We start from the raw sequence: 23479 nt of genomic DNA, 5'->3' as shown, positions 1-23479 counted from the left end.
ATTTGACAAAATCGCGCCGCCGCGTGTGCCATCCCACTGGCGACTTACATTTTCGCCGGTGGGATGGCATGGGATGGCAACTCGGGGAGATTAGTCGCCCGCGAACAGGGAGATTTGTCGCAGGCGACTAATCTCCCCGTGTGCCAGAGCCCTAAAGGAGAAAGAAAGGTAAAGACTAAGTAAGCTTTATCAGAAAGGCCTATGTAAATACAGCCATGATCACTCACAGAAACTGACTTCTCTGTCAAAAGATTTGTTGTGTCTGTAATTCCTGTGCCAGAGACACACAGCTTTCTGCTCTCCCCTCTCTGCTGCTCCCCCGTCCCTCAAGAATGCTAAGAACTCACCCCCCCCCTTAGGAATGTGGATCTGAGCCAATCAGCAGGAAGCTGACTCATAGGGGCACATTCATCAATTCAAGAGTTTGAATCCCCAAATGGGTAAAATTCGGATTGGATACGATAATTTCTGATGATCGTAAATATCACGAAAAAATCGGAATATTCACAATAATATCGTATTGGCGCTCCAAAAGTCACGAAATTTTTGTACCAAACGATAGTAAACAGCGGTAAAACCTTTTCTGATCCTTCTGTGCATGATTTTGGAAGTCTCCCATAGGAATCAATGCCACTGTGCAGCTCCAACCTGGCCCAAGGAAAGTCACGATAACAAAGCTTGAATAAATCCGAAACTTTCGTACTCGTCGCGACAATACGATTTTGTCGCACAAATTTTGTCGCAAAGTACGAAAAAGTCGCACATGGTGCGAAATTGTCGCAGAAAATACGCTCAGTAAGAAAAACTCAGATTTGGACAGATTGTGCATTAATAAATGTGCCCCATAGTCTTACAAACTGAGCATGTACACTGGTCTTGCTTTTGGTGCAGGAGTGAGGCATTATGGGAACTTTCTTTACACAGCTTAGTGTTTTTTCTTCCTGTTTGGCTTCTGATCATCTGAACAGGAGAAATATGGGGAGACTTAAGGGCACTTGAGAGAACTGAAGGTATGCCTGCAGCTTGAGATTAACTCTTTATTAGTCTTTCCTTCTCCTTTAAAAGCAGAAAACTGCAGTTTTGACTTATGTTATGGCAGATGGTGAGTAAAGAAATGAAAGGAAATAAAATCATATATATCTGTTCATACATATATACATACACATATGCTGTGTGTTCTAAACCTCTTGCTCTACAAATCTACATGTGAGCGGGGTCACATTGAACCAGCTCTGGACTTGTAAATGCATTTTCCTGCACCAGAGAAATGGATTCTATGTTGGATTCACAGATTCTATGTGTAGCTGGATAAGAAATACTAATATCTATACATATTCCCTGTATCCTGTGTGTGGGAAGCCTTTTTACTTGCACCTATTTTCTGTGTTTTCCTGTGAATCATAATAACATTGGAATACTGTGTTCCATAACGTAGAGCCCTACATAGTAGTAGAAAGCACCTAACCCTTTAAAACCCCAGCCCTATATTTGCACAACTGTATACGTATTACTGCTTTTATACCAAAATCCTGTTCCCTGCACTGTTAGATTGTAAGCTCCACTGGGGCAGGGACTAATGTGAATGATGAACAATCACCTACAATATGTTATATAACAAGCCAGGGCTAAATAAAGGATATTGGGGGCCCAGGGAAATGCCTACTCTCCTCCAACCAATCAGTACCGTCTCCAGCTAAATGTCAAAACGTATTAATGTTGCAGACTCAGGCTCAGTTTACAGATAAGTCCAAGGCAATATTATCACAGAAATGGGGAAACCTGCTTCCAGCATAGAAAAGAATGCACTCTTTCAGGGCTCCAGGGCCCTCGTCTCTCACTCTCTCTGCCATGGAAATCAGTATTGCGGCTTCAGAAGAAGAGATGCCATAGATTACAGGATTGGTTATCCTAATCTTCTGAGAACTGTCTTGCCGAGACTGAGCCAGGAGTAGCAGGCAGAACAATGGCTTTCATTCTGCTTTGGGAAATGTGTGTCTGCTTAGCTGCCGCACCGCTAACATACAGTGGTGTGAAAAACTATTTGCCCCCTTTCTGATTTCTTATTCTTTTGCATGTTTGTCACACTTAAATGTTTCTGCTCATCAAAAACCGTTAACTATTAGTCAGAGATAACATAATTGAACACAAAATGCAGTTTTTAAATGAAGGTTTATGTTATTAAGGGAGAAAAAAAACTCCAAATCTACATGGCCCTGTGTGAAAAAGTGATTGCCCCCCTTGTTAAAAAATAACTTAACTGTGGTTTATCAATTTCAATTTTCAATTTCAATATCAATTTCTGTAGTCACCCCCAGGCCTGATTACTGCCACACCTGTTTCAATCAAGAAATCACTTAAATAGGAGCTACCTGACACAGAGAAGTAGACCAAAAGCACCTCAAAAGCTAGACATCATGCCAAGATCCAAAGAAATTCAGGAGCAAATAAGATCAAAAGTAATTGAGATCTATCAGTCTGGTAAAGGTTATAAAGCCATTTCTAAAGCTTTGGGACTCCAGCGAACCACAGTGAGAGCCATTATCCACAAATGGCAAAAACATGGAACAGTGGTGAACCTTCCCAGGAGTGGCCGGCCGACCAAAATTACCCCAAGAGCGCAGAGACAACTCATCCGAGAGGCCACAAAAGACCCCAGGACAACATCTAAAGAACTGCAGGCCTCACTTGCCTCAATTAAGGTCAGTGTTCACGACTCCACCATAAGAAAGAGACTGGGCAAAAACGGCTTGCATGGCAGATTTCCAAGGCGCAAACCACTTTTAAGCAAAAAGAACATTAAGGCTCGTCTCAATTTTGCTAAAAAACATCTCAATGATTGCCAAGACTTTTGGGAAAATACCTTGTGGACCGACGAGACAAAAGTTGAACTTTTTGGAAGGTGCGTGTCCCGTTACATCTGGCGTAAAAGTAACACAGCATTTCAGAAAAAGAACGTCATACCAACAGTAAAATATGGTGGTGGTAGTGTGATGGTCTGGGGTTGTTTTGCTGCTTCAGGACCTGGAAGGCTTGCTGTGATAGATGGAACCATAAATTCTACTGTCTACCAAAAAATCCTGAAGGAGAATGTCCGGCCATCTGTTCGTCAACTCAAGCTGAAGCGATCTTGGGTGCTGCAGCAGGACAATGACCCAAAACACACCAGCAAATCCACCTCTGAATGGCTGAAGAAAAACAAAATGAAGACTTTGGAGTGGCCTAGTCAAAGTCCTGACCTGAATCCTATTGAGATGTTGTGGCATGACCTTAAAAAGGCGGTTCATGCTAGAAAACCCTCAAATAAAGTTGAATTACAACAATTCTGCAAAGATGAGTGGGCCAAAATTCCTCCAGAGCGCTGTAAAAGACTCGTTGCAAGTTATCGCAAACGCTTGATTGCAGTTATTGCTGCTAAGGGTGGCCCAACCAGTTATTAGGTTCAGGGGGCAATTACTTTTTCACACAGGGCCATGTAGGTTTGGATTTTTTTTCTCCCTAAATAATAAAAACCCTCATTTAAAAACTGCATTTTGTGTTTACTTGTGTTATCTTTGACTAATAGTTAAATGTGTTTGATGATCAGAAACATTTTGTGTGACAAACATGCAAAAGAATAAGAAATCAGGAAGGGGGCAAATAGTTTTTCACACCACTGTAAGCTTTATAATAAAAGGTGTAGCCATAGACAATGCTGAACCAGACCCATAATAAAGGCTCCTATTTCATGTAGCACAGTTCTATGCTACGCCATGGTCTATCTAGTAAAATACTTGACACAGATCTTTAAAGCAAAACTACACCCTTTTTATAATGAAGGTCTCCTGTAATTATTTTTCTCATAATGTTATGGAACAGAACATTTTGACTGCAGATTGTTCCCCACTGACAAAAGTGGAGTGTAGAGTGTCAACTGTCATGTTCAATTTTTGGCTGATTGTGCAGCAGTAGACACTTTGGACAATAATCGCTCACCCACAGGAAGCAAAATATTCAAGTCAATTGAAAACAATATACAATAAAATGCACTATGTAGCTCTGTTCTTCAATAGGATCTAAAACAAAAAAGACACAGATGTAAACTTATGGTGCTTCTTTTAACACATGTTCAGTTTACATTTATTCCCTATTTTTTGGTTTCTGAGATATCAGCAGTTTTAGACTGCTAACACCAGTCTTCTGGTTCCACAGCTCCCTATAAAGGTCAGAGAGTCAGCAATGTATCTTTATCTAGATTATTTGTCCTTAAAAACGCCTATGATTAAGTGCCTTGCAGCATAAAATATGTAAGGCTTTTTAAGGACTTGTAAACTTAATATAGCCTTTTACTCTTATTGCCCTGCTATGGGATTTTTGAGTGTCTCCTGACTGCCATATATTTGGTTTAATCCACTCCCTTTGGCTGTAGGTTTGGGGCCATGCACCCAGACCCAACATTTCTACTGGTAAATGTCTATTCTCCCAAATTCTTAGGGGGTTATTCCTTATCTCTAATATGCCAGACAGTCAGCAACCTTAGGGTTAACTGACTATACAGGAATGAATAGACAGTTACGGTTCAACTTCAAAGAGAGCTGTTGAGCCAAAATCCTGGCATTAACAGCCTACAACTGTAATATCTCAGCAACCACTAAAAATAGAAAATGAATGTAAAGTGTTCAGAAGACCATTCAAAATAAGTTTACCTAATATTTATTGGGTTTAGTTTTATGTAAGTACAGAACATTCTCTCCTATGTATCTGAGAGAAAGTGGCCAATATTTTTGTCTTTGTCTGTGCACACAATAACCTGTGCCTTTATGCTTTACAATGCAATAAAAGAAAGGAGTAGAACTTTGAGACAGTCTTATTTTTGCTTTAAGATTATAGGTCAAGCCCATCTTCTACTCCTAGAGGTTTAAACCTTCATATAACCACCTGTGTCCCATCATAAACTAACCGGGTCTCATGGAAACCTTCTAAAATAAATTTATAATTATAAGGTGTTTTCTGCAATAATGTTTTCATTGTGTGGGCCCAGATTGTTTTATATCATGAAAGTTAAACAAACACTGAGCAATGGGAACCGTATATAGGCCAGCGTTAGAAAAACATAAGGAGCTGCAGTTTTGCAACACCCAGCCAAGTACAGGTTGTTACCTACCCTAGAAGCAGGCCAAATAGTACAGACAGTACCTTCGGTAAAATGAAGCAGGTGCAAAACACAGGGAGTTTGACCATAAAGCCAAAATGCTACAAATTAACATTTAAAAACATAAAATTAATTAAACTCTACAAGTTAAAAGAACAAAAAATCTCTGTATAATAGCCGCTACAGATTTTTGTTTTGTTTGTTTTAAAGTTCACAAAGCTTATTGTTGTACTATTTGCAGATATAAAGGTCCCCATACACAGGCCGATTCGGCAGCTAATCGGCCCGTGTATGGGCACTACCTACGGGCCTGCCCAACCGATATCTGGCCTGAAATTGGCCAGATCTCGATTGGCCAGGTTAAAAAAAATCTAGTCGGATCGGGCACCGCATCGTCTCTTTTCCTATACCCGTAGTTATAATTTGCCAATGGTGAAAATCGGAAATTCACTGCAAATCCATGCCTGCTGAAAAAAGGTGTCCTTGCACCCTGAGCTAGATTTTATTTGGGCCCAAGGCACACACAGCATCTTTTACATTCAATCTCGCTGACTGGTGGTACAAGCACAAATTGCGCTATAAGGGGTGCAATTCTGTGCTCTGTGGCATTGGTGAATGAGCCCCAGTCTGTCTTTTACCTGCCTTAGCCTTGCAGTCTATGGAGCTGCAAGGCAGATTTTTACAATGCAGTTTTTGCCACACTTGCTGAAACTGCAAATCATTATGAGGGATTTTCACTAACAAATACCAATATCAGGGTATTCCCATTTGCCAGTGACCGGATTTACATTGGTTTTCCTTGGAGATTATTAACAACTTCACTGTGATTCCATCTCCTGTGAGTTCTAGCAGAACTGCAGCTGTAACTGCCACTGGTACAGGGACTTCACATTAGCAACAGAAAAAGCCTTTATTGTTGAAGTGGGAAATTCCTAGGTACAACTCACTCAAACAAGACTTCCTCATTTAAATCATTCCTGTTGATAGAGTGAATCAGTGGTATTTTCCCGCTTTGTTTAAATCAAATTTTATTAATCCAATCATTTGGCAACAGAGCAATTAACCACTTTCTGTAAACAGAAACTGCTCCATATTTTTGCCTCAGGTAAAAATAATTATCATATCATTAATAAGAAAAAAAAATTAAACCTCGCAGGTCAAGTTTCACCCATTGTTATTAACCATGTGTGAAAACAAAAGCAAAATGATTTTATGCAGCATTCTCCTGCAAAGGCCACAAAAAAATCAAGGATACTGATGACTTAGCTCTGATCCAGCCTGGCTCAGGGCAAAAGCAATGAATATTTTATTCATATACTTCCACAAGGCTTTCTTTAAAGGGTATATAAACCCAAAGATAAAGTTGTGCCTAATGAAAGAAAATGTAATTCTAAGAGCATCAATTTATTTTTAATGCAATTAGTACTAAAAGTAGTATCTGTACATTTCTGCATTTCGTATATGCTCTGAAAGCTTGTGATTTTCACTTACTCGGCCAATAAAAAGTGTCACTAACCTTACATTTTCTGCATAAAACAATGTAAAGAAGTCAGCTGCCTTTTGCTACATTGTTTCAAAAGTTACAAGGGCATAGAATGGCAAGGGGCAGGCAGATTGTGCTTTCAATGGCAATTACATTTACAAGTAACTTTACAAGCACTGATTGATGTATGTTGTAAGTTATAATTATTATTTCAAGTTATTTATATAGCATTAACATATTTTCGCAGTGCTTTACAGAGATTATGCATACTCACATCAGTTCCTGCCCCAGAGGAGCTTACAATCTAACATCCTTATCACATTCACACTATGGTCAATTTTAGTCAAAAGCCAATTAACCTGCCTGTATGTTTCTGGAGTGTGGGAGGAAACCCAAGCATACACGTGGAGAACATACAACCCTGTTGCAGATTGCTCCCTGGCTGGAACTGAACTCAAAGGCAGAAGTGCTAGTTACTTAGATTTACTTTTACTGTATTAAGGGAGGCCCCCTTAAAAGTTGGACTGAAAAGGGCTATTCACCTTAAAATTACATTTTAGTATGATGTAGAAGATGATATTCTGAGTCAATCTGCAATTGGTCTTCATTTATATTATACGTGGTTTCTGAATTATATAGATTCTTGTTCAACTATCTAGTTTGGAATTTCAGCACCCATCTGGTTGCTGTGGTCTAAATTACCCCAGCAATCAGCAATGGTTTGAATGAGAGACTGGCTTATGAATAGGAGAAGGCCCAAACAGATAGATGAGTAATACAAATAGTGTTTTTGTTGCCAGGGTCAGTGGCCCACATTTGAAAGCTGGAAAGGGTCAGAAAGTAGCAAATAATTTAAAAACTGCACAAAATGAAAAATAATGACCAATTCAACAATTGCTAAGAATAGGCCATTCTATAACATACTAAAAGTCAACTTAAATTTTAACTACCCTTTTAATAAGATTGTTCACCTTTATATAAGTTTCTAGTATGGCACAGACTGATGATTCTTTAGAAACTTTTCAACTGGCCTTTAAGGTTATTTTAATCTGAACTATTCCTTTAAGCCCACGCAGAAGATCTAAAAAACAATGACCTAAGAGTTTTGCTATGGCCTTTTATCATTGACAGGGTCCAGTTCATCATGTCTCATGATGTTTCCCCAGGCTATAAATGTGATAGATACAAAGGAAAATGCCAATACCTTATCTCACCCAGAAAGAATGTGTGAAAGAATTCGATGTTCCAGCTCTTGGAGTTTCTCATGGCCAAGGTTCAGCATGAACATTAGCTCATTATTTAAGTACTATGTAAATATTTAGCAACAGTATCTGATCTTTAGTATGTTGACTAATAATTTGGCACTCCACACTGATTTCAGGTACTGGGGTGCTGTGATAGAACCCTATTGTCCTATTTCACACCTTTACACACTGGATTACTGTAAAATCTGCACCTGTTGCTGGGAAACATATACCTACTGGCAAAGTATATAATAGGTACAACCTCAAATTCTCTGCATCTCTTGTTTCATGAGAAATACCTTGTTGCCTATGAAGGCAGTCATTACTAAGCAACAGAGGCAATGTTTCTATATTACATTACATTGCTTTAGCCTGTCACAATTATTAAACCAAATTTCAGGCAATATTCTGGAAATGAGCACAAATTAAACTGTATTCTTAGAACAGAAACCAGTCTATATCTCGGGTTCTGATAAGAAGAAGCTAAATGCTGGAAAAAATACAATGGCATTTTTACATACAAGAAATATTGTTGCCAACCATAGTAAATACCTAAAGAGTGAAACAACTTGCATTTTTTCACATTGATCTGCCCCCTCTTTTTCATCAAGTATTCTTCCTAATGCTTTTATCAGTTTATATATATTTTTAACCCATAACTTCTGGAGAGAAAACTCTTTGCTAAAATTCTTTGAGAGTGGCAAGGCTGCAGGAAACAATAAAATAAACTCAGCATTGCTCTTTTCTAGATAAGCCACAATACATTCAAAAAGGTGTCTCGTAGTCTTTCTTCTTGCTTATCCGTTGGCAAAGAAACTGCATTATGGGACAATAGCCTACAGTTAATATTGCATGGAGTGTTTTGACTACCATAGCTTTAGGCAGATAACAGTGGAGATCAAAACCTACCTTCTCTGACTGACAAGTGGGCCCAGAATAACATACATTTCTCCCCGCATTCAGTCTCATTTTGTTTCTACGTATATCATCAGCAACTCATTTCGGTTACTTGTCTAGCGTGAAGCTCCTTCTCTGAGCTTTGACTGTGAAGATGTCAAAGAGGTGTCTACTGCATTCAGGCAATCTTCACAGTCAAAGTTAGAAGAAAAGCGCAGAAAATAAAAGGCATCGGAGCTTCACGCTAGACCAGGAAGTAGCTAAATAAGCTGTAGTTTAGAAACAACATGAGACTAAATGCAGGTAGACATGTATGTTATTCTGGGCACTATTTAGAGTAATTTTGTGGATTTTAAAAATAGAAAGGTTTATTTATCCTACACAGTCACACTACACTGTCACATGTAGTGGAAGATCCACTTGTCTCATCCTGCATTTCCCACGCAGGCTGAGACAAGTGAATCTGCTCTCATCCTCAGTTCTTTGCAGCTCCACAGAAAGGCACTGGGTCATCCTGTGTGCAGCTACACTGAGTGGATTTCAGGCCAAAAATGCATGCTTTTGCATTTTTCATGCTGAAGTCCGCTCAGTGTAAACATCATATATTTATTGTGTGAGAATCACTGGAAAAAATACAGTGCGTGCACCTTGAGGACGCATGTACAGGGACAAATAAAAGATTACAGACATTTTAATGCCATGTTCCAAGGTAAAAAAAAGCATAAAACATGTGATACTGCACTAAGGCCATTGGCATGTCTAACACTTCTCTGCCAGTTTCCATTCATTTAAATGACAGGCAGCACAAAGAAAAAACCCTGGAAGAACAACATTATAAGTGTTGTGCAGACTGACCTACAAGCAGAATAATGAATATTTTTACATTTATATACATTTTGTATATGCTAAAGGAGGGAAAACTACTTAAATATAAAATGTATTATAAACAAAACCTATCATACAAGTAGCATTTGTACAATATATGCCTGATACCACTCCATTGCCTCTCCAGTCATTAACACACTTAAAACTGCCCATTAAAGACTGGTTTTATCCTCAGAATACGCATTTCAGTGTTTCCAGGTTCATAGCTGGCAGTTAAGAGTGGTGACAGGGGGTTTTCATGTGTACTAATGGCAGAAGTAACATAGGTGGGTATCTGGCATGTCAAGCAGAGAAACAATGTTTGAAGTCACATATGCTAACATTACCTTTAAAAGGTAAGAGGCTTTGAACGAACACGCAGTATTTAGCTAATGCAGCTTATGTGTTCAGATAACATATTTCTTCCGTGAGGAGGGACATTCCATTGCTCTTTAGCCACTGCTAATTTACCTCCCAGCAGCTTGTGAATTTAGACTTGAACTACAAAACCCTCGGAGCTGTACAACAGCTGGAGCATTAGTGATTTTTGCCCTAAAGAATAAGGGGGGGGGGGGGCAAAGACTTTTGATTTAAACTAGGGGAAGGGTTTGCCAATGTTTACACAGAGCTGTATTTCTCATTTGAACACAGAGCTGTACAGTATAACCCCCATAATCAGGAAGGCATGTTGCAAAACCAGTTTTCTTCAAAACTTCTGGTATTTTAGACAAAACATATAGTTCAAGGCTGAAATGCCAGGAGATTAATAATGTCACATAAAGACATACAATAACCATTCATGTGATGTTCCTTAAGCTCTTCAATTCATAGTGAACAGTTGGTAAAGAGCACAATGAAATTACTCTGTCCCAGTTACCTTAACAACACATGAATATCATATCACATTCTTACCCCAGGCAGTCAGGCCACACTATTCAGAGGAATGTAATTGAGGGCTCTCTCCAGAGAGCCAGACCAATAACTGGGGTGTTGAATTTGTAGGAATATCGGAGAGTTTTGCTCTGGAAGATATGCCATTAGGTAAGGAAGATCTATGAGAAAGAATATTAGAATGCTTTCTCCAGAAAGGCAGGCAACTTTCAAAAGGTTGCCTGCCTCCACTCACATTGTAATATAGATATATAATGTTGCTGGCCTATGGTAACCTCAGAATGACCATATTTAGGGCAGCAAATATGAGTTCTCCCAGAATCTAACCCTATTAGGTAATTGAGGCCTTTGCCATAACTACATCCAGATAAGTGAAATGTCAATGTATGCTATAGGGCAAGGGAGTCCCTACAAAGGTGGCTTGACCCCAAAAGTCACTGCCTTTAATGATAGCGTGATACTTTGCCTTTAAGAATGAGGACTCTTTGTAAAGAAACAGGTGGCCTTCCTGGCTGGGACCCCTCTATGAAAACAGGGTTTTATTAACAAAAGAGAAAAGATTTTCTGCTATGCAATATTTTCTGTTGCTGATTTCCTGTACGGCAGCGCATGACAATAGCCAAGCGAGAGCACAGCAATAGGTTTCTCCAGCAATGTAAACAACTAAAATCCAAGACCTACAAACAAATCCACCTGCAGGCAAAACTGGTTGGTTTCCAACAGAAACTACTCACGCAGTGACCCGAAAGAAACCGCATGGAGAGGAAGCGAGCAGAGGTTTGGGGTTTCAAATCCAGTCAGCACTATAAATAACTACTGTGTGTAGCAGGGATTACACAATAAGCAGACAAGTTGGGCTGGACTTGCAACAAGCTACACCTAAGTGAGACACCCTCCTCGTGGCTGGGAACCTGGCTTAACATAGTACTGCTGTCTGAAAGGGTGCCTATAGCCAAAAAGCTAAGGTTCATAAGGGTGCTCCACCTAAAAACATTTTTTTGCATAATGAAAGAAAACTTAATGGAAGCAATTTTCCAATTTTTAAAGGACATGTCAACCCGAAAAATTATTTTTGGCGCAATAAAAGAAAACATAATTCAAAGCAACTTTGTAATATACATTCATTACATATTTGTAATGGTTTTTGAGTTATTTGTATATATTAGGGATGCACTAAATCCCGGATTTGGTAGAATCCCAGCAGGTTTTTAAGGATTCGGTTTCGGCCGGATCTGCGGTCCTGGCCGTACCTAATCCTAATTAGCATAAATTAGCATATCCTAATCAGCATATGCTAATAGGGATTCGGGCTGAATCCCACTGTGTGGGTTTGGAGGTTCGGCCGAACCCAAAAAAGTGGGTTTGGTGCATCCCTAGTATATATCATTGCTAGTAGAAGCAGTGTTTGCCTGTCCTTTCTATTTTCTGCCCTGGTGGCTCTGGCACTTGAAACAATTTAACACAAGGCAGCAGCCTGACAGACCTGACTTGCTGAAGGAGACTGACCTTTGCAACATTGTTTAAAAAGTAACAACCAGGAGTTTAGAAAATGCTGCTTTCTATAGCAATTACATTTACAAATAACTTTTAAAGCACTGAAAATCGTTACTATATTCATATTGGGAAGTTGCTTAGAATTATGTTGTTATCTTTTGTTAGGCAAAACTTATTATTGGGGTTGACATGTCCCTATTTGTTCTCTAGTTCTGATTTTTGAAACAATGTAGCAGAGATGACTTTTTTGGGTGATGTTCTTTAAAATAAAGAGCAGCATTTAAGTTTTCAACAGAAGTGCTAAGTTTTCCAATGTCATGGGCGGATTACTCTGTGTGCATATAATAGTGAACTACACAGTGAAGTCTGCATTTTTCTCTTTCCAACAACAATAATCACTATGTGCATAACAATACCATAGCACACTTTAAACCAGTAGGGTCATGCTAAGACCAGGTGCCCATAATAACGTATTACTTTCACAGAGCTAAGCAAACACGTTTGCTGACGAAAGGTCTGCATAGAAGTACAAGCTAATGAAAAGTTATGTAATGTACTGTAAAGCAAGAATAATGAATATTTATCAAGTCGTGTGAACATTACTTTCCCATGTAGTGATCTGCCTGATTCATATGTTCAGGAGCTGCACTGTATTAAATTGATATCTTACAAAAAGGAGTTTATTATAAATGTAATAACTATTATAAGCAGTATCTGTCTAAAGCTATTTAGAATTAACTTTCAAATAACTGGAAATGTGTAATGAATGTATATTAGAAAGCTGCTTAGAATTACAGTAATATTATTACTTTAATATCAGGCAAAATGTTATTTTGTTATTATACCATTAGGTCCTTAGGTCGGGGGGGTGGGCAGTGAAATACATGGGGGCAGGGTGGTAACACCATGGGGCAGAGAAATAGGAAGAAAGTGGGGGGAAAATAGGTGTAATGGGCGAGGCATAGGTGTGTTATAAGGGGTAATCTGGCAACACAGAGGGTTAGGGAAGGGACAGATTTATGAGGTATTATATATTTACCAGCAATGTAATTATATATGTATGTACATTATATAATGCCTGGGCCTGTCAAATACCAGCTGGGAGGCAACCCTAATGCCACTTAAGTGTACTACTAGCTAGCTTTCCTAGTTCCCTGCCTTGGCTTGCTACTCATGTCTTTTAAAATTACTGCCCAAACTAAAGTCAAACTAGTTGTACATGCTAATATCCCCATTTTTCTTTAACCAATTTGGTCTACAATATTGATAATCAGATCGTTTGCCCCACTGGTCAATGATTAGATCACAATGGAGTCCTGTGAGGAGAGTTATGGAGTCCAATGGAGACCTGTCAGGTGACCACATTATCAGTCATGCAGTCCATGTGGAGAGCCCCATACATGGGCCCTGTCTGTGTATGGCCAATTTACCTATGTCTGACTTGCCCCCGCTATGCCTCACATATGAGATTAATATCAGTTACAAATTGTCAGAGAAAAAGGTGCCATATTGGCCAGTAAACAGGTTGCATGGAAGCATTGTCTTCTCAGGAAATGGAAATTGCATGCACCATCAAAATACAATTAAAGTCATATCACTTACTGATAAACTGAGGGTTTCTGGGTGGCTACTAAACAAACATGATGATGATGATGTATGGCTAAACAAGATAACATAGAATAAGTGTTTAAAGATGAACACCTAATAATGTGGAGATTTCCTCATTGTTCTATGAATGGGCTGAATAGGAATGATACAGGAAGAAGATTTTAGCCCCTTATCCCTCATTAATCAATCAGCGCGACCCCTTTCATGTACCTGTACTGCAATCTGTCCTTCCTGATTTTGATTAATACCCTTGTGTATACACTCTATTCACTGCAGTTGCCACCAGTTCTTCTGTGTCAAAACAAACTGTCACAGACCCTGAGAAATATACTACAAGCATGCTAAACATAAAAAGCATGTATACATATATTTACCAGCCTGGGGCTTTTCTATAGCAATCACAAGCATTTCTATGAACAAACCCGAATATTTACTGATCTCCCATGCTGATAAGAAGATACACATTATCCCAACTGTCTATCCACCCACGATAATTATTTTTAAACCAGAAATAATTGTTAGAAAGCCAAGGAAAGGGTCAGTGATACACGCAGTAAAGATCCAATTACACAAAGTAACACAGAACAACCCACAAAGAATTGGCCCTGAAGTTCTGCGGAGCCTGAGGTTACAAGTGGTTACTGTGACAGACTGAGGAGGAAGGAGACTGAAACAATAGTTTCGCATTGGGATACTCCAAAGTCATCTTCGTCCACAGACACAAGCTAGATGGACAGAAAGAACAAGTACAGTGGCCATCTATGTACAGTACTAGCTTAATAATGCTAAGATTATTATATGCCCAAAAGGCCACAGCTGGCAACCTGTGCATGACATATTTGCTGTACAAATCTTGTCTTTACTATTAAAAGAAGTCACATAAGTATGTATAACTTTATTAAACGCTGCTAGGATACACAGCTCTGTACAATGATACACAGGGAAGACAAGTATTATAATAAATACACAAGTATACACAAATATGCAGAGATTATGTGCCATGTGGTAACAGACATATTAGGAAGAAGGTCCCTGGCCCCTAGAGCTTACATATGACAGAAACCTGCGATGTCACAAGACATAATTTCTCCAGAAACAACATTTTGCTACCAGGATACCAGTATCATCAAAGCTGCTAATTGGCTAAACAGAAACAAAAACCTATTGCTCTGTGAAGCTACAGTTTAATTGTTATTATTACTTTATATTACTTTTTTTTCTATTCAAGTCCTCTCCTATTCATATATCAGTCTTTCATTCAAACCATGCCATGGTTGCTAAGGTAATTTGCATCCTAGCAACCAAACCCCTTTAAATGCGCATGCTCCTGGTCAACGAGAGTAGCGCACCGGAATTAACCAAACTAAATATTAACCAGATCCACATTTTGCTCTAGTTCTGTTTGTAAACAGTGAATTGTGATTTGACTGCACTTAATACAACCATGTTTGCTTAAATTTCTGCATCTGACTGTCAGAGAGGTCTTGCACACACATGCTGCCCCATAGAGTAGCCTTAATGCTGCAATGCAACTTTATCATTAATAAAGTAAATATTGTATTTCAAAGTGAAAGCTACTCCTCTGGATCCTTTCAATATGTTGTTTTAACACAACTCTTATTTTACATTTGTACATTACAAAAAGTAAAATGGAGGTTGTATTGTATATAACACCTGATGGCCCAGAGTTTGGACATCCCTGACATGAATACTGTGAATAGTAAACAAGACAATATGCCATTTGTATTTTTACCAATTATTTTTTCTGGACAAGGGAACAGATTCTTGCCTTGGGTGTTCAAGGCCCTGCCCTTACGAAAAAACCCTGGTGCTTCTATAAGTTGGTAAACCAAAATACCATCTGTACAGCCAGCCAGCAAATAACCCCACCAAAATGAGAATTCCCACATGCAAAGGCTGGGCTAGTGAAGCCTGGGTCCGTACCGACATGCCTGTGCAGCCAAGCAGTAAATTAGGAGGCACAGGAGCTATCCCACCCACACCAGCTCTGTGATTTCCCAACTGCCTGACACAAACCTTCCATAAACCCCCACTCTCCAGGGAGAAGGGGCTATTGTCACTGGGAGAGCAAAGCAGCGACAGGACAAAAGAGGACAATAACATTAAAGGGGGACACAAAAAGCCTTTGCTATAGAGATGCCGGCGTGGGGACACCATGGCACTGAGGCTGATGCCTAGCTACAGCCAGTCAGGAGATTAGTGCAAACAAAGCCAGAATGCCAGCGCAGATCTCTCAGGGCAAGCTCAGCATACTGAACACTGGGGCTGCTTTGCACCATGCAGGGATAACTTATCCCAACTTCCAACACTGTATAGATGCGAATTAACCCTTACCAAATCCGTACTTCTGGCAGCGCAATCACATCGTATCTGACTTTACGACCGTTCTGAGAATCGCAACAGATATCTAGAAACCGCACTTCTTGTAAAAAGTAGCAACAAGTTGTATTCACATGTAAGGGTAACAGGTCCCCCACAGTGAGAATCACTTTCCTATGGGCTGAGTACGTCCTCCACTTCCAACTATCAACCAGGGAGACCCTCATATACGCAGCTCCATATATAGCACACTGTACTAAGGAAATCCCGACCCCCACAGCTCACCATTTTAAATACGTCTTGGTTAAACTTATGGCAGGATTCGCTGCGACTTCGCCGGATGGTGCGTCCCTGACAGCGAAACCTGTTCTCAGACTTGCCTTTCTCTCATTCGAACACCCGCTCCTCTCGCTGCTCAGCTCAGGAATGAAACTCAGCGCTCCAATCTCCAGTCTCACTCACAGCCAATGGGAAAGCCCGGCCTGGAGTCACACACACAGCCGCTCCACTCACAGTACGCTAGTCCCTCGTAGGCAGCACGCAAAACCCGCACTGGATTATCACCCCTCAGCACATCCACAAGTTTATCATTACATTACATTACATTAACATTTATTTATAAAGCGCCAACATATTCCGCAGTACTGTACAATAAGTGGGTTACATACATTGGACATACAGAGTAACATATAAAGCAACCAATAACCGATACAAGAGGTGAAGGGGGGCCCTGCCCAAAAGAGCTTACAATCATGAGGGAATGTTTAAGCTGCTGCTTAACTGTGCAGCACTTGTTAACCTATCACTTGTTAACCTACAAAGACAAATTTATCAAAGAGAGTGACAGCAGAGTTCTCCATCTGTAAATCTCCAGCTTTCTGTTAAGGTGTATAGGACTTTAAGGGGCATTTTAATAGTTATGTATGTATGTATGTATAGCTTTAAATATATTGCACCACTTCTGTACAAAGCAGTGTGCATAAATACATTATTAGAAAGGCATTAAATAAATACTAAATACAGTTACATTCAAGATTAATTCTGAGTGTTAAAGAGACAAGCCAAAAGAGTTCCCTGCCCTGTAGAGCTTACAATCTAAGTGGGTGGGTAACAGACACAAATAGTAGCATATTAAGTGCGGCAATTTACATTGGTTGTAGCTGCACTATAAGTGCTACATCTGGGTCACATGTTATGTGAGGTCCAAATAGGTAGTAGTTGCATTTATGACGGAGGAAAGATTTCTCTGGAGGAATTCAAGGGTGGCATTATAAATGTAAGGAGTAGTAAGAGAGAAAGGTTTATCGGTGGGAAACAACAATGTTAGTGGGTGGTGTAAACAAGCAGTTGCTCTGAGAGCAAAGAAGGAGTCAGCCAGGAATGTATGGACACATGTAGGAGGGTTAGCCAAGCGTAGCTAGTGTCAAGAAAGATTCTATTATAGCTTACTCTAAGGGGCATATTTATTAACATTGGAGACAAAAATCTCTAGTGATCTGGCTCATAGCAACCAAAATATCTTTACTTTTGTTTTCTAAATCATAGGTGACTGTTCAAATCTAATTGCTGATGAGTTGCTATAGTCAACATCACCAGTGATGTTTTTTGTCAATGTTAAAAAATACACCCATAAGATACACCCATAAATGTCAGAGCTAGGCTAAAGGTAGTTAGAAGCAGTCAGAGGCTCCAACAAGGAGAGGAGAAAGGGTTAGTATCCTAGGCCTTAAGTTGTTAGATAGATCTGCTAAAGAACACCACTGTGAGTAACCCTCCAAGCTGAAGGCTAGTTCACCTGTTAGTTTTAACTAATGCCCTGCATACACTTTAGGCAAAGTTGTTGATGGTGGGCACATTTGCAGTCATTATGTCATGAAAGTGTAATTTCTGTTTCCTAGGAGAAAGCTTTGTTACTACGGAAGCAAACTGTAAGTTTCTCAAGAGATCCAACTGTAAGTCTATTTTAGTACATTATTTGATCTTATAAAGTTACCAGTGTATAGAGAGAGGTAGGTAGGTGTGTGTAGTCCCAGACTATATATTTTGCAAAGTGCCAAAGAAGCTGTTGAAAGATGCCATAGACCACATTTGGACTAGGATTAAAATAGGCCCTGGCATTTCAAGTACACAGAGACCCAACAACCCACCAGGGCTTATTTTTTATCTCAGTCTGAGTATATTAAAGGTCAATAGTTTTTGACTATTAGTGTCAGTGACCCCTATTTGAAAGCTGGAAAGTGGCAGAAGAAGGTGGCAAACAATTAAAAAACTAATAAAAAATAGATTAAGTTAAACAATTGACAAGTTACTAAGAATAGGACATCCTATAATATGTGGACTGCCCCTTTAAATGATTACTAATACTCTGCTTCTGCTGTAATCCTTATAACACTTTTAATAACACCTCCACCCCACAAAATAAATATCAGAATAAAAGCTACCCTCCTTCAAATATTACTGTTGTATATATAAATTGCTTTGTTGGTAATTGCTCCAGTTTCTCTGTAGTGCCAGGCAGAAGTGCCTCCCCATAAATCTGGCTGAGAATAGAATTCTGTCAACAAGGGCAGCTGATTGGGAAGTGCAGCACTCAAAGTGGCTGCAGTCATTCGTGAGGTTCATTGCTGATTAGCACCAAGCGCCCCCCTGGGAAATATCGCTGAGTGACAGTGACATTGTAATGAATGTACTAAGGTGGTGGTGCTGCAGATGCATCAAGTAATTGGGTTTTGCATGTAACCTCATTTTGTAGACTAGTTATTATCCACTGGCAAATATTATACTTCTAAAGGATGGTTCCTGTGGGTAGGTTCATATACACTATATGGGCAAAAATGATATGTACTCAGTTTGAACATTTACAGCCAGTTTGAACATTTACAGAATGTCGCCAAACAAGCGAATCTTAACGTGAATGGCCACTTTTACAATGGGAAAACACTTTTTTTTATTAAAGAGCCAGAATAATGTGACAGATACAGTATAATTTACCATCTCACACCTTTCTTTAGTAAAAAAAAAAAATCTATAAAAAAATCTATATTAAAAAAACACTCCCAAAATGATGTTTAAACATGGGGAAGCTTTTTCTTTGTGACTTGGCAGACTATTATATTTGCCACTAAAAATTCCGTAATTTACTTATCAGTGCTAACATGCTTTGATCTCTATTGACAGAGCAGGTAGAAAGAGAGGCAGGTACAATAAATCCACTACAGCATGTTACACAATAGCTTTGGCTAAGAGTGCACCCTCCTCTACATATACGTTATCAAAGCATCTATAGCATTTCTGTGAGAGCTTTTACCTACACTCATTTTGTGTTGTGCATTAAATTCCTGCTGATTTATTCTGGTGGAGTCCAGACCATACCTGGTATTTTGTATCCCAAATAGCCAAGAATGGGCTAAGCTTTGCTTGTGTCAATATTTCTTTATTGGAATTTCCCACCTGCTAGTTATCATACGGTCAACAATGAGATAATAAATATTTTAGCTGAGCTATTGATTTCTTATCATTTACAGTTCTTTAGATATTGCCCTTTACAAATCCCTGGCAATCATAGGTAATACTTTTGTGCTGGTTGGAAGGATTATTCAAATAGACAGTGTATATTAATGTTGTGCAGAAATAAGAACATACATTGATGTAAAGTCTGCTTAGATTAATGAAGTGGTGGGAGTAGGTCACTATAGGGCACAATGTGAGGATGTAGGCAAATAAACAGAAAGAGCACTTAATTAAGTCCAACATGTTTTTTGTCACAAGAATAAGCAACACAGTGAGTAGAAACAAACAAAATAAATCAGGGGACCATACACACTAGATATTCCAGCTAAGAGGAATTAAGAGACTAATGACATACAGTAAAAGTTATGGCAAAAGGTATATATGAAGGAATGTACTACAGAAATTAAGTTGATCGCATGTAGACTAAGCAAAAACCCTGCATAAGGCAAAAATACAGCCCAGTTGTGTTTTCTTGCAGCTGACTCTGGCTATGGTGCTATGTCATCATGTTTTATCCTACTATCTATAGTAATAAGTATACTACATCTACTACTAGGACAGCTCAGAACCTCTACAAAGGTCTTCATGATCAAGATCCTAACGCGCAACTGGACAATGGCTGCTCTTGTTAAACTTTTGTGAACTAGCCTACATTTAAAAGCATTGTGAGACAAATAATCAAAACATGTCAACCAGATTCAACATTATAAATGAAATGTCAAATTACCATTTGTACAGTGAATGTTACCTTTTACTGGAGCTATCGAACAGTTGGCTCAGTAAACCGTTGAAAACATACAGGGTCATTTTCTATAATATAAATGATCAGGTGCAAGCTGTAAATACCTGGTTGTGGCCCAGTACTGATACAGTTATAGGATCTGTTATCTGGAAATCGATTACCCAGAAAGCCCCAAATTACTGGAAGGCTATCACCCATAGACTCCTTTATAACCAAATAATAATAAATAATTTAAACTATGACTTTTTTCTCTGTAGTAATAAACAGAACCTTGTATGTGATATCAACTAATATGTAATTAATCCTTATTGGGGCAAACAATCCTATTGGGTTTATTTCATGTTAAAACTATTTTTTAATACACATAGGGGCACATTTACAAAGGCACGAATGCTCGGAGCGCTGAAAATTTTCTAGACTTTCGGATCGCCAATACGATATTATCGCGACTAATACGATTTTTTCGTAAGCATTTTCGTGATATTTGCGATCTTCAGAAATTTTAGTTTCCAATCCGAATTTTTCCAAATCAGGATTCGAACTCGTGATTTGATAAATCTGCCCCATAGTATAGAGATCGAAATTATGGAAACATCCCTCTGGTGATCCTTCACTTCTGCACAGAAGCTTTGCTGGGGGCTCTGTGATCTCTACAAACACTACAGTTGCCTTTTTACTTCTTTATATCATTTCACGCATTGTACTAACGGCAGCTTTAAATCCTATTGGCTGTGTCCTGTGCCTGTGACAGAGTGTTGCAAATCTAATATAACAGTATGTTAGATTAGAGATATGCTGCATCTTAGAGACCTAAAGCTGGGCATACACGTGGCGATCTGACGATGTTTTGTGCGACCATCGGTTGCACGAAACATCGTCAGATCCGCCACACACAGTCAGGGCTGAAAGAGCAGATAAGGAGGTAGAAACAATAGGATTTCTACCTCCTTCTGCCGATTCAGCCCTGACGGCAGATTTTGGTCAGGCGCCTTCTATGGCGCCTGATCAAAATTTTCTAACCTGGCCGATCGGCAAGTCGTCCGATATCAGCAGCTTCCTGCGATATCGGTCGACTCGCCGACATGCCATACACGCACCGAATATCATACGAAACGAGGTTTCGTACGATAGTATCGGTGCGTGTATGGCCAGCTTAAGATTCCACTAAAGTTGAACCTTGGTCGTACAGTTACCTCATTTCTTCTAAAAGCCTGCTCTTAAAGTAAGAATCCGTGTATTAGTTCCAGTCCTTTTTATTTATTTTTCAAACCTATGAGGCACAGCATTTGGTCAGAGAAAACTTAATAAAATATACAGAAACTGTACATAACACCATTGCTGTATTAGGTATTCAGCCATATATTCAATAATATGTAAGGGAGGATTACATGTTGACTGTTTATACTATAGTTTTTTCTTTTTTTTGCTTTCCTTTAGTAGAATAAACTGTGATTAATTGAGTTTTTAAGGGCGATTAGGTCAAAAGGTTAGGAGTAATGACCTACTCTCTTGTTGCCCCTCTGTGTCTATGTAGTCATTGTGCTGCAATGTTTTTCTTTGTCAATGTATTGATCGCTGTAGCTTTATTGCTTGCTTTACAAAACAGCAATGATTAATGATGATGTTTATATCACCCTTGAGCAGAAATTTATTATAATTAATATGGTGATATAACTGATGAAGGTCATGGCTTGGACTTCATAAAATGAAAGATCCTGTTTGTTTATAAAAGCAAATGTAATAGTAGAAAACAAATTTTTGAGCCATTGAATTCATTACAGAAAAGCCGTAAATTGGAGTATGTCACCAGAAACTCTTTCTACATATTCCACAGAAGGAACTTGATGCAGACGCACTAACGCACACAACATCAAGCCATATTATTTCTTAATCGGCTTATATTGTGGTATTTGGAAACCCAAGGATCTTCACGGGTTTTGGGGAGGTCTGGGACCTTTAATAATACAGATATAGAACCTGTTATCCAGAATGCTAGGGTCATCTGGATAAGGGATGATTCTGACATGGATATCTCTTCAGCTGCACATTTTAAGTTAACTGTGTCTATGGCAAACATTGTTCTATTAATGTGAACTGTTAGATTTGTGAATGTTGTACAACCCCTTTAAGCCCCAAAAATTGTAGTTTTTTTATTGAGTGATTACCTAAACCCACTATACATCTAAATATCAGGAACAGAACAATAAAGGCAGTAGACCAAGAGCCTGCTGATGGCCCTGGGATATAGAAGACCCAACTGGGACCTAAAATTTTTTTTGGGGGGTGGCTAAAAATATTTCTGTAGGGACCAGGGACACAACTTCTTGATGGGATTATTGCTGCCAAATGTATGACCGAATTAGCAGCTTCTAGGGGCCCAGTAAACTGTAATTATGCTACTGCCCAGTGGGATTAATGTGGACCTGTTAAAAATAATTATTTTGCTGCAACTCTATAAGTTACACATGTCCACAACACACAAGACTTACATAAAAAACAAGATTGGCATACATTGAGTGGGGTGTGCCATCAAAGCACAAAACACACCAGCACTTTATTAACTTAATTGATTCTATAAATGAGGCGTGGGAGGGGTTCCCTACTAAAGTATTTACGTATACTTTTATTTATATAATGCTACTTAGGTACGTAGCACTGTGCAACAGTCTGAAGCTTCTTCTGCAAACTCTTAGCATTATAGTTTAGATTCCATTTTCTTTTTGGCTTACACTGTTGTTCCTTTATTATATTAATTAAAAACCATGATCATGGAACATGGCTTTCAAAATGAGAGAATGTTACTGATCAGTGCAGGCCCATATATATTATCAGTTCAACCCTGGACCCTTTAATAGGATATTGATTACAACTGACAGCACAGAGCCAAGAGTGGAAGAGTGTGTGTCACACAGCTATAACACACATAAGTGACCCTATAAAAAGACATGATTAAAGGTGGCCATACACGCACCGATAATATCGTACGAAACCTCGTTTCGTACGATATTCGGTGCATGTATGGTATGTCGGCGAGTCGACCGATATCGCAAGAAGCTGCTGATATCGGACGACTCGCCGATCGGACCAGTTTGAAAATTTTGATCGGGCGCCATAGAAGACGCCTGACCAAAATCTCCCTTCAGCGCTGAATCGGCAGAAGGAGGTAGAAATCCTATTGTTTCTACCTCCTTACCTGCCGATTCAGCCCTGAATGGTGTGTGGCGGATCTGACAATGTTTCGTGTGATGGTCGCACGAAACATCGTCAGATCGCCACGT

General features: G+C 39.2%; 1 protein-coding gene across 2 annotated transcripts in view; it reads right to left on the bottom strand.

Moving 5' to 3' along the window:
• Window positions 1-16420, bottom strand: part of n4bp3 (NEDD4 binding protein 3) — a 31533-nt gene extending 15113 nt beyond the window's left edge. The window contains exon 1 of one of the 2 annotated variants that reach the window (XM_004912874.4): window positions 16330-16420. The gene's annotated coding sequence lies outside the window, so the exon portion shown is untranslated. Of the gene's footprint in view, window positions 1-16234 lie in introns of both variants that reach the window. The other variant, XM_002936850.5, reaches the window with a different exon arrangement.
• Between the last annotated feature and the right edge of the window lie 7059 nt (window positions 16421-23479).

This window comes from Xenopus tropicalis, chromosome 3 (genome assembly GCF_000004195.4).
Source record: "Xenopus tropicalis strain Nigerian chromosome 3, UCB_Xtro_10.0, whole genome shotgun sequence".
In the NCBI taxonomy this organism is placed as follows: domain Eukaryota; kingdom Metazoa; phylum Chordata; class Amphibia; order Anura; family Pipidae; genus Xenopus; species Xenopus tropicalis.
Note: the sequence above shows the minus strand (reverse complement) of the source record. Positions and strands in the feature narration are given on the sequence as shown.